The following is a 10267-nucleotide window of genomic DNA, read 5'->3' as shown; positions in this document are numbered from 1 at the left end:
ATTAAAAAAAAAATGAGTCGTGGGCCCATTTCAGTAAGAAATGTCTACTATTAGAGACCCTAGAAACAGGGGTGGATCCACGATTGACCTCTGGGGAGGTCATACTGCTACTTTTAAGGGCTCCAAACTTTGGGATGGGTTTTATTTATATATTTATATAATAAGAAAGTTTCCTCTTCTGGGGAGACGATCGCCCTGATCGCCCTCCCTGGATCCGCCTCTGCCTAGAAATAATATTATTCATATGGCTTTGAGATTTGTCAATAATGTTCCCTTAATTAATTTGTTATTTATGGAACGGGCACAGGGGCGTAACTAACGGCCCCTGAGACCTTGTCGTGCGGGAGGGCCCACAGGCTCTAGGGGGCCATAAAAAGTAAGAAAAAGATGGAAAGAATGGGCCCAAGAATTAGAAAAACAACTTTTTCTAGGGGGCCCAAATACGCATATTAATGCTTGCCTGCCCAGAAAAAAGTCTATTTCTAAGTGTTGGCCCTGTGAAAGTGTATATGCACTGTGACATTTTTTAAGTATATACAGTAAATCGTAGAGCAAGGAAATACGATGGGAAAAGATAGAACCGGATTAAAACCAGTTGTTCACTGAAATGTTTGGGTTGTTTGCGATGATGCCAACTTGGAACCTTTTAAAATCCCATTTTGAAAGGCAGAAATTCCCGTTTTGCTCTTAAATTTCCCACGTGCTATACTAGTTACAAAAGTTATAAAATAAGAACATACGTGACTTACTTTTTCGATATTTCAGTTAATTATTTGTAAATTCCGATCTTCTAAATCCCTAATAAGTATTTTCCTTAATTAAAAGAGACTATTGAATTTGTTGATGGAAACAAGCACATTTTGTTGTCAGAATTTAGTATCTTCATCACGCTTTTGTGGCAAATATTCTATTGAAGTAATGAAATTAGGCAAACTTCATTCTGCAGTTCTGTCGTGTGGGACATTTTAGAAGTTGGTTGTTTCTCATGTAGTAATTTACTTTCTTCCGTTCATGATTTGTTATTATTATTATTTTTTTAAATTTAACTCCAGGGTACAATTTACGTTTCTTGTCGATTGGTTTATGAGATTCAGAAGTTTCTGTATAAATCACTTTCACACTAACATGCACTTTCAAATAACAATATTTAACAATTAACACTAATTTCACATTTATTCGAGCGTCGTTAGCCCACTTCCTGCTCATACAGAATTTTGTTGGCGTTGATGAAATAAACATGAGATAAATCCCAATTTTGACAAAAAAAATCCCTATATCCCTATTCGAAAAATTAATGTCAAAAAATTCTATAAAATGGGATTTTTTACATGGGTTGGTATCACTGCTCACCTGCAAATTGCCGGCACGCTAGCGACATCTCTTGATGAAATAGGAAACAGCCCAACTGTGACATCTATTACCCTGACTGCGAACTGTTGTTAATTAGCCAGATACACTGATGGACAATTTTGCAAGAGATGAAACACATTTTCAGCCATAATGGTTTGTAACATAGAGTGCAGTAAGTACAGGCCCAGGTGGCTAGGGGGCGATCGCCGCCCAGGCAGGGGCCAAATCAAAACGGGGGCCAAATGAAAATTTTAATAAAGAGGTCAGAAGGAAGAGGGCAAAATGGGGAAAACGTGTACGACAACTAATATTCTTGTGAACAGTCTCGGCGGTAATCTGCATACATTGTCTTTGAGCGTTTCATTAAAATTTTGTTGCGACTCACGTTCCCTTAAAGTAAGAATGGGCCATGTCAGCTTCAGTCATGTTTGTGCAAGCAAAATTAATAGTGAAATCTAACACCCTTCCTATCGAGAAATTTAAAAGGAGGCCGAAGGTGTAGTAGCCTGACAATACAATTCTTGAGGGTTTAGTTTCCTAGCCCAGGAAAAATAACAACTTGAAACCCAACCGAAGGAGTTCTGAGATCACTTTCATGATTTATACTACGGCGTAGCGCCCATAGACATGCGCAACGTGGGTACCATGGGTGCCTTGGCACCCCCATTAGACAAACTTTTTTTTATGTAGAATTATTACAAACTGAGAAGAGATTACCTGTAAATTATTTCCCGTCTGCATGTGTGCCGTGCGACGCCGATGCAGCGTCGGGTGCAATGACGCTATCTTTTTTAGGGGAAAGGGGAGGGGGAGGACGATATTCTATATGGTGGTACTTTAGATCTGGCACCCACATTCCCAATGCCCTGTGCACGCTAGTGGTAGCGCCGTCCCCTCTCTAACAAAATTCCATGATTTTGGCATTGTTGAGTCACTCATGAGTGGGGTTTCATCTTTCAGTAGCTGCCAATTTCTTCAGCCAAGTCGAGCCAGTTATTCAAAATTAAACTTTAAGGTAGTGTATGTCCTTATCGTGTCGTTTTGAGAACGACTGTGGGGACTGAGGTTAGTGCTTTTGTAACGTGTGGATTATAAATTTGGACTTCTTGAATCTACAGCATTGATAAGTGAAAAATTAGCGAATTCTTTGTACGTAGGTGTTTCTTTGAAATAAAACTGTGGCTACTGTTGAATCTGGCTTCACGGTTGTCGTTGCTTATTCATACCGGTATACTACAATTGCTATTACAGAAAGAACCCGATATATACATAAAGGAATAAAATTAAGTAAATCGAAATGAAAATTCATTATACCATCTTCTGGTAGCAATATTAAGATTTACAATTGATAATTTCTTTCCTGATCTTTGTCACTTCGCAACCATAGTAGGTAATTCCATTACGACCAACCTGTAGGCCTATATGTGAGCACGATTTGCATAAATACACCCAATCTAGTTACTTGACATAGTTCGTGGACCACAAGTGCTGATATTCATATACTTAAGAGAAGATTTTGTCGTACTTGCTCCGGAAGGTATACCCCCCCCCCCAATTTTTTTTTTTTTTTTTTTTTTTTTGGCTACGTGCAGCGGGCGCTGTTTTGCAGCTTATCGTATCTCTTGTTCAGGAATACTGAAACCGCCAGAGTTGACTTTAAATTAATTTGTCCGTGTAACTTGGGTTCCTGTCACCACGGCATGGCGCGTCCTCAGATTGCGGATCGAGGAGAAGGCCTCTAGATATAGAGGTTAGCTGCGAATATACAGAATAACCAGTCGCGGACAGGCAACAAGGAATGGTCCTCCATCTTGGGGGTTTGGGTAAGGCTAAGAACCTCATCCTGTAAAGAAGGCACTTGTTCAGAAAAATTCACAGAAGCCTCGGAAAAGGACTGATAACTTGGCACGACCTCCGCAAAAGAAAATGTGGAACATGGAATATTAGAAGTCTCTATAGGGCAGGCACGTTAAAAATCCGTAACGAGTGAGTTAGAGAAATTCAGGATGGACCTAGTTGGAGTTCAGGAACTTAGGTGGGAACGAAATAGAACTGTGAATTCCGAAAATCTTACGTTTTTTTTTTTACGGGGAAGGAAATAAAAATCACCAATTAGGAACAGGGTTTTCGTTCACAAACGAATATCAGCAGTTAAGCGGGTTGAATTTGTTACTGACAGACTTTCTTTTATTACTCTTAAGGGACGGTGGTGTGATATTATTGTTTTAAATGTACGTGCCCCAACAGAAGATAATGATGACGATGTAAAAGACAGTTTTTACGAAGAAGTGGAACAAATATTTGACCAACTCCCACGGTACCATATGAAAATTCTATTAGGGGATTTCAATGCGAAGGTAGGACGAGAGAATATTTTCAAACCGATTATAGGGAACGAAAATCTGCATAAGGAAAGTAATAACCAAAGTGTTAGACTCGTGACGAGTACAAAATTCCCACATCGCAACGTTCATAAATACACTTGGACCTCACCAAACGGAAAAACACATAATCAAATTGATCACAATTTAGTAGATAGAAGAAGACAATCTAGCATAATTGATGTTCGGTCGTTTAGAGGGGCTGATTCTGGTATTGATCATTAACTGGTAGCAGGGATAATAAGAGAGAGGAAATATTCAATGTTTGAAAACGGAGAGATTTAATTTAAAGAAATTAGAAGAGAGCCAGGTAAGAGAGGAATACCAGATTGAAGTTTCGAATAGATTTTCGGCTTTAGAAGATACGGAGTGCACTAGTATTGAGAATACTTGGGTTGAAATTAGAGATATCATTAAAATTTCAGCAAAAGAAAAATTGGGACAAGTGGAAATATGTAGGAACAAATCATGGTTCGACCAGGAATGCATTAAACTAGCAGAGAAGATAAAACATGCAAAATTACGTTGACTAAAAAATCCGAATGAAATAACTAAACAAAATTTCATAGATATCAGGCGAGTCACTTTCAAAACTTTTAGAACAAAGAAAGTTAAAATTAAGGAACTTGAAGATAATAGTAAAAATAAAAACATTCGGGACATGTATAAAGGGATCAACGAATTCAAAAAAGGCTATCAACCTTGTGTTTATATATTAAAGAAAGCTGACGGAACAGTTCTCACTGATACAGATAGCACCTTAAATAGCTGGAAAGATTTTTTTGACGATTTGCTTAACGCACAGCCAGAAACTAATGTGTGTGGAGAAAGGGAAATACACACCGCAGAACCGTATATTCCAGAACTCATATAAAGAAATTAAAGAAACACACATCTCCGGGTGTAGACGAACTTCCGGTTGAGTTAATTTTAGCGGGAGGCGAAAAGTTGTGGAACAAGACACACAAACTCATTCTTCTTTATCTTCAACAAGGAAGAATTGCCACAAGAGAGGAAATAATTAATAATTGTTCCAATTCATAAGAAAGGTGGCAAAATTGATTCTAATGATTATTGAGGCACTTCTCTTCTGCCAACATCATATAAAGTTCTTTCAAACATTCTATTAGCAAGATTTACCCCATACGCAGATGAAATTATTGGAGATTATCAGTGTGCATTTAGACGAAATAGGTCAACTATTGACCAAATATTTACCATTCGGCAAATATTCGAAAAGAAGTTGGAATACAATACCCCGGTACATCAACTATTTATTGATTTTAGACAGGCTTACGACTCGGTTAGGAAAGAAACATTGTACAACGTACTTACAGATTTTGGAATACCGAAAAAGCTAATTAGATTAATTAAGGATGTTAAAAAGTCCCAAAGTAAAGTCCGACTGAGAACATTTTTGTCCACGAGCTTTCACGAGGAGAATGGCCTGAAACAAGAAGATGCGTTGTCGCCATTATTATTCAACTTTGTCCTGGGATACGCTATAAGAAAATTTAAATATAGCAACCAGGGCGTAGAGTTGAACGGTGTTGACCAGGTTATGGCGTATGCTGATGATATAAGTTTTATAGGGAATGATAGGAGAACTATAAAAAGAAATGCAGAGGCCTTATTAAACATTTGCAGCGACATTGTTTTAGAAGTAAATGCAGAGAAAACTAAATACATGGAAGTGCTTCGGGACCGTAATACGGTAAATTATGGATGCGTTAAAATATTAAGTAATGCTTTTGATAAAGTGGATACTTTAAAATATTTAAGATCAATATTAACACACGAAAAGCGTATTGAGAAGAAATTAAATGAGTAAAAGCACGGAATTCGTGTTATTATTCAGTTCAAAATCTCTTGTCGTCGCGAATTCTGTCAAGGAATTTGAAGCTTAAAATATGTAAAACGATAATCATGCCTGTTGTTTTGTATGGTTGCGAAACAGGGTCGCTTACTCTGAGGGAAGAACATAGACTGAAAGTATTTGAGAACAAAATCCTGAGACGAATATTCGGAACAAAGAGGAACAAGAATGAGTTATGGCGGAAACTTCATAACGAGGAACTACATAAATTATACGGTTTACCCAACATTGTTAGGGTCGTGAAGTCTAGGAGGCTTAGGTGGGCGGGTCATGTAGCTAGAATGGAAGAAAGTAGAAACGCTTTCAAAGTCTTAACTGGAAGACCAATCGGAAAACGACCATTAGGAAGACCTAGGCGCAGATGGGAGGACAATATTAAGATGGATTCCGCAGAAATAGGAATACAAAGTAGAAACTGGATCCAATTGGCTAATAATGGAAGTCAGTGGAGAGCTTTTGTGAACGTGGCATTGAACCTCCGGGTTCCATAGGCCATAGAGTTAGTTAGGTAGTTGTCTAGTTCTTTATCAACGAATTACAAATCTCAGCCATCCCTAGTCAAGATGAAAATATATGCCAATGATTATTGTCTGTGTTGTTCTCATAAATATTTTTACATAACATATACCCTGATTCTATAGTATAATCTTTATGGTATCATGTACGGTGTAGCTAGAAAAGAAATGTGTGCTTTACCTAAGATAATAGTGTATTTTTATCGTGGTAAAACAGTGGGTAATTGGAGTAGTGGTGGATGGGGGGATTGAGAATTCGGGACCAAACCAATATGTCAGCCGCCGGGGCCAACTGGTAGCCAGTCCGGGCCTGAGTAAGTAACCCATATATGAGTGCAGATATTGTGTAAGGTTTATTACCAAAATATGCCAGGAATTTCTCTATCATGAAAAGGAACAGAATGTGAAAAACCAAACACATGGAGAGCGCTATGGGATAATGTCAGGTGTCATGAATAGAAAGGAGTTCGGAGCAAATTAGTAAGGCGTATGAATACCTCGGACACCAATGCATACTGTATATCTGTTTGCCATGTTGTTTACGAGAGAGTTCATGAGTTCTACGGATATGTTGTTCTACTTTTCCTTTCGAATATTTTTCTTGTCCTAAAGAGACAAAGGTGGTGGATTCCTCTATGTAACTCGTAGTCGAAGGGCATGCCAAGCATGCTTAATGGAATTGAAATCAGGAGGATACGGTGGCCAGTCCATGCGGTAGATATTCTCATGCTCCAAAGCCTCTTCAACTTGGGAAGTTCTGTGTAGACGTGCGTTGTCATCCATGAACACGAACTCTGGACCAACTGCACCACGAAAAAGACAAACATATCATATCAGTATCTCATTACAATACCATTCCTCAGTTACGGATCATCCTGCACAATTATACAGTTGAGTTCATCCATTTTTCATGATGCCCACTCATACCATAATATCAGTGGCACGATATATGCACCATTCAAGGATGTTCAGTGAATGGTAAAGTGTTTCTCGTTCTTGCTACACCAATTCATGGCCAGAATCACTCATCTGAAATTATGAGTTACCTCAGTCTCATCAGGTAACTCATCTCAGAACATAACATTTGCCCAGTTCCCTTAGTCCCAATCAAGATATGCCATACACCTGGCACGACGGTGGGTAGGGGATTTTGGAACACGCTTAATGGGCTTCCGCGCATACAACGCGACACCATTGTTCGGGAGGACACATGAACATCTGATACCCCGGCAAACTCACCAGCAAGTTCCGCAGGAGCGGCACGTCTATTCCAGGTCAATTGGCCAATGCAGCGAACCTGTCGAGCTATTGTACTCTTCCTACAATCTCCACCATGAACGCATACAGTCGTTCTTCTGGTCACAACATATTTCTTCAGTCATGAAATAACGCATTGTGCTACTCCCATCACACGTGCAACCTCTGTAACACTTTGACCTGTCTCAAGACGACCAACAGCTCTTCCACAATCATAATCAGAGATGAACCTTCTGCGCCATTTTCCAACAGACAAATTACCTTGCCCTACAGTAATGTTCTCATAACAGCGCTGTCTTTTCCTTGTAACCTTCTGACTCAGTCTGACGTTTGTTCGTGAGCAGAAACCTCGCATAGGCCTGTTGCCTCTCCTCTTAGATGCAATGGCTCACTAGTACCCTCTACTGATATATCTATGCCACTACATAGCCACGAATCTGCCTTCTCAAACCTTATGACAGAAAGTGTGTTTCATCCCTTATTTCCGTATATATATATATATATACCGAACGTACGACTAAGGAAACAGAGGAACATTGTGACCGAAAGGGAAGTGTACAGCAGTAACTGCAACATGAAGGCGCGTATTACTCTGCTGGAATGTAGTCCCCGGCAGGCCACTAAAGAAATTACAATCGAGTCCCTTTAGTACAGGTAATGCCGAGGACTAAATTCCAGCAGAATAACGCGAGCTCAATTGTTGCATGTACTGTCCTACATTTCCTGCCTGAGCAGAATGTTTCTTTTTCTTTTTCGGCTGCGCAATAACCCGATCTCTTGCCGATTGAATACGTGTGGTTGCAAACGTTTCGCATAGCTGCACGGCTTATCATTCTCTAACAGGACATCCAAGGGCTCATCTCGAAGCTGTGTCATGTTGCAGTCATCCTGATCGCCATGGTGGGACCACAGGCTACTGACCATCGCTTGTTTTATTCCGCTGTCGTGAATTGTCACGAGTCGTACAGAGCGTTAAGTCTAATAATTTGGTACTTGTACGACAAGTCTCTGCTTCCAACGTTGGCGATGTTATCTCCTTGATGTTTTATTTTTAATGGCAAGCAGTGTATATAAATCTTACCAAAGTAAATGTTCATGTTCCATAATATCTCGAACAAAAAAAGAATTATATTCCAAAACCCCTCCTTGCATATGGCATGATCTGCTTGTATCATATTGCCTACTTTTTACTTAAAGTATATTCAATTGCCGTACGTTTTAAGGTTATATTGAGATAAAAATGTAGAAAGTTATGCCAGATTTAAAAACTAGACAACCGGGATATACTCCGAAAGAAACACGAAGTATATTAGGTGACTATAACGTGTTGCTCTTATGATTGTCGTGGATTAAGGCTTGGGCGGTAAACCAATTTCATTTCTCAGTGATTTCCGTTTTGCGCTATCCCCGTTTATGTGTACCCGCCTTCACTGAAGCGCCTTCTCCCTACAGACGCATCGGGGCGCGGTGGCTCAGTGGTAGAGCGTTCACCTTCAGTGCTTGGGGTCCCTGGTTCGATCCCAGCACGCGCCGTGTGGACTTTGTGGTGAATAAACACCGTGCTTGTGGGTTTACTCGGGGTTCTCCCGTTTCCTCCCACTGTCCTCATTCCACCATTTCACTCATTTCTCATTATCACAGTCTCCTTTAGTCTAACCGGCATAACTGTGGGACGTTAAACTTAAAGGGCCTTACACGGAGCTCTTTTGAAGTCTGATTAACGTCATACTATGGGGTTGACTAACGGATGATTATGAAAATTGTATTCAGAGTCTCCGATTAGGACGTAGTATTTGATTAAGTTAATCACATGTGACTAATTAATCTAGAGCAAAGCCTAACCTTTTACCCACGGTTTAGCGTGAGACACAACATTTCGTATTTCATATATTTTCATTTTTACAGACTATGCGTGCGCTCATCTACTTTTCCGTAGTTGCCACATTTATTTTTCTCGCCCGATGCATTGCGGTTATATAAGTTAATCATACCCAAATCAACTTTTTAGTTGTACTCAAAGTACACTCTGAATACCAAAAAGGTAACCTTCCTCAGTAAAGAGCTAGTACGCCACTGACTTGTCTGTGACGAACCTTCGATTAATGAATTCTCTCTGAATACCGCCCAAAGATTTCACTGCCGCTAGCCGCCACCTGTTATGCTCCTGCCCTGACTTGGTTAGATAGCATTTGTGGTTTTTAGTGGTCATGTAGCGGAATTTAGTGTCTTTTGCAAAATAGTTCTTATAATGTACACTCAGTGGTGGATCTAGCCTGGGGCCGGTGGTGTTTAGGCCTCTGCCAGTTTTTTGAGTACTTAATGTAATTTAAGGCATAGTATATACTTTCAAAGTTTATAGTAAACTCTTGGTACACCTATCACAGTCTGGGTTCTGGCTGCCCCCCCCCCCAGTATTTATCTTCTAGATCTGCCTCTGCGTACACTGAAGCAATCCTAAAGCGAATCTGTACAAAGGAATGCAAGTCACCCCCCCCCAAATATGATTGCTTAAGATACAGAGATTCGATTTACTGAGAAAGAAGTACGTATGCAATGAATTTATGTATGGATGCGTACAATAAATCTGCACCAAACTTAAAGCCATCGTGTTTTGAGGAGAGTTGGATATTTTTTAACATTGTTTTAGTAGAAATCAGTGATACTATTGGTGAAAGATGAATTGGTACTATTAATTTTATTTCTAACACCTACATGGAATACCAGATTAATTCAAACAGGTTTCAAATGTTATGGCAATACAAAGAATGCTCAGAGACCATTAATACTGAGTAGCCTAAATAAAAATTTGCTGTGGTTAGTTTTTTCCGGTCTGGAGGTTGTTCACAAGCGTGTGTATTTATGGAATTTAAACTTGTGGTTTATAAACA

This window comes from Thermobia domestica, chromosome 15, assembly GCF_964235325.1.
Source record: "Thermobia domestica chromosome 15, izTheDome1.hap1.1, whole genome shotgun sequence".
Taxonomy (NCBI): Eukaryota; Metazoa; Arthropoda; class Insecta; order Zygentoma; family Lepismatidae; genus Thermobia; species Thermobia domestica.
Note: the sequence above shows the minus strand (reverse complement) of the source record.